The sequence below is a fragment of the Myotis davidii genome, unplaced genomic scaffold, assembly GCF_000327345.1.
Source record: "Myotis davidii unplaced genomic scaffold, ASM32734v1 scaffold812, whole genome shotgun sequence".
Lineage (NCBI taxonomy): Eukaryota > Metazoa > Chordata > Mammalia > Chiroptera > Vespertilionidae > Myotis > Myotis davidii.
In genome coordinates, this window is record NW_006284238.1 from 472,853 (window position 1) to 475,726 (window position 2,874).

Consider the following 2,874-nt stretch of genomic DNA (forward strand, 5'->3'; position numbering starts at 1 on the left):
TTCTCAACAGAAACACAACAGGCTAGAAAGGAATGGAAGGACGTATACAAAGTGATGCAAAGCAAGGACCTGAATCCAAAAATACTCTATACAGCAAGGCTATCATTCAAAATTGAAGGGGAAATCAGGAACTTCACAGACAAAGAAAGGCTAAGGGAGTTTATCACTACCAAACCAGCAATGCGAAGAATGCTAAAGGGACTGTTTTAAAAAGCAGAAAAAAAATGGAGGAACACAGGCAAAAAAAAAAAAAATGGTTACAAACAAGTACCTATCAATAACTTTAAACGTAAATGGACTAAATGCTTTAATCAAAAGAAAGTGAGTGGCTGAATGTATAAGAAAAATGACCCATATATTTGCTGTCTATAAGAGAACCACCTCAGAACAAGAAACTTGCACAGACTGAACGTGAAGGGATGGAAAAATATCTTTCAGGCAAATGGAAATGAAAAAAAAGCTGCTGTAGCAATACTTATATTGGACAAAATAGACCTCAAAGTGAAGGTCATAACAAGAGATAAGGAAGGCCACTTCATAATACTAAGGGGATCAACACAACAAGAGGATATAACCCTGATAATCATATATGCACCAAATGCAGAGTCTCTTCAAATTCAAGAATATTGAAATCGTATCAAACATCTTCTCAGACCACAATGGCATAATATTAGAAATCAACTACAATAAAAACAATACAAAAATTCAAACACATGGAGGACGAACAGCATGCTATTAAACAATGATTGGGTTGCCAAAGAGATCAAAGAAGAAATTAAAAACATCCTGGAAATGAATGACAATAACACAACAATCCAAAACCTATGGGACACAGTGAAAGCAGTCCTGAGAGGGAAGTTCATAGCTCTACAGGCCTACCTCAAAAAACAAGAAAAATTTTAAAAAATTATCTAATACTACAACTTAAAGAATTAGAAGGAGATCAACTAGAAAAGTTGAGAGTGAACAGAAGGAAGGAGATAATAAAGATCAGAGCAGAAATAAATGACAGAGAGACAAAAAAAAATACAAAAGGGCAATGAAACCAAGAGCTGGTTCTTTGAAAGGATAAACAATATTGATGAACCTTTAGCCAGGTTCACCAAGAAACAAAAGAGAGGACCCAAATAAACAAAATCAGAAATGATAGAGGCGAAATAACAACAGACCCTACAGAAATACAAAGTGTTGTTAAAAAAAAATACTATGAACGACTCTATTCCAACAAACTTAACAACCTAGAGGAAATGGACATATTTCTAGAAAAATATGACCTTCCAGAACTCAATCAAGAAGAATCAAAAAATTTCAACAGGCCGATAAATAAGGAGGAAATTGAAGCAGTCATCAAAAAACTTCCAACACACAAAAGCCCGGGGCCAGACAGCTTCACAGGGGAGATTTACCAAACATTCAAAGAAAAACTAAAACCTATTCTTCTCAGACTATTCAAAAAAATTCAAGAGGAAGGCACACTTTCTAGCTCTTTTTATGAAGCCAGCATTATACTAATCCCAAAAACAGATAAAGAAACTACAAAGCAAGAGAATTATAGGCCAATATCCTTGATGAAGATAGATGCTAAAATCCTCAACAAAATCCTAGCAAATCAGATCCAGCATTACATTAGAAAGATCATACACCATGACCAAGTGGGATTTATCCCAGGGATGCAAGACTGGTACAATATCCGCAAATCAATAAATGTGATACATCACATAAACAAATTGAGACAAAAATCACATAATCATATCAATTGATGCAGAAAAGGCATTTGACAAAGTCCAACATCCTTTCTGATAAAAAGTCTCAGCAAAGTGGGAATAGAGGGATTATACCTCAACATAATAAAAGCCTTATATGACAAACCCACAGCAAACATCATATTCAATGACTTTTCTTTCTTTCCTTACATGACCTCTCTGTACTCACTGACCTCACTTTTAATATCTAAAATTATTTTCCCTTCTGTCCATTTCTGCTACCACCCTTTTGTTAAACTCACATCATTTTTGCATCAATTTAAACAGTTTTCCTCCTTATTTCTAGAACTGTCACACTGCTCCTAATAGTAATAGTTGAGGAAAATGGGTATTTATAAGACATATCTAATCCAGTCATTATTCTGCATAAAATATGGAAGTTTACTTTTCTTTATTCCTACAACTCATTCTTCAAAACTCAATTCAGGTAGCACTTCTTCTGGGAAGCCCTTCATAAACTATTAGGCTATTGTTGTACCACTCAGGACATAACTGTGCCAAAATATTATCAAACTATAGCATAGTCATCGAGTTACCTTTCTTTGGTTCAATGAAACCTAGTTCCTATGGTGCTAGAACATAAATTAGAAGGTCTTGTGTTTCCTCAAAGAGTCCCATTCCCCAAAGATGTCCACATCCTAATCCCTGGAATTTGTGAATATGTTTCTTAACTAACAAAAGGCAATTACATTTGCAAATGGTGTTAAGGTTTCTTATCAGCTGACTTTAAAATGGGAATATTATCAGGATCAACTTAATCTCACCATAGGAATTTTAAAAGCAGAAGAGAAATAGCAAAGAGTAAATCATAATGATAGGATATGAAAAGTACTCCATTCTTCTTTTCTGGCATTGAAAATGGAGGAATAGAACCACAATATGTGTTACCTTTATAACCTGGGCATGGGCAAATGGAAATCAAAAACATTGCAAGAGGCTAAAACTCTAAGAAAAGCTTTCTTTCTTTCTTTTCTTTCTTTCTTTTCTTTTCTTCCTTCCTTCCTTCCTTCCTTCCTTCCTTCCTTCCTTCCTTCCTTCCTTCCTTCCTTCCTTCCTTCTCCTTCCTTCCTTCCTCCCTCTTGCTCTCTCATTTCTTTTTTTAAAAAAATAT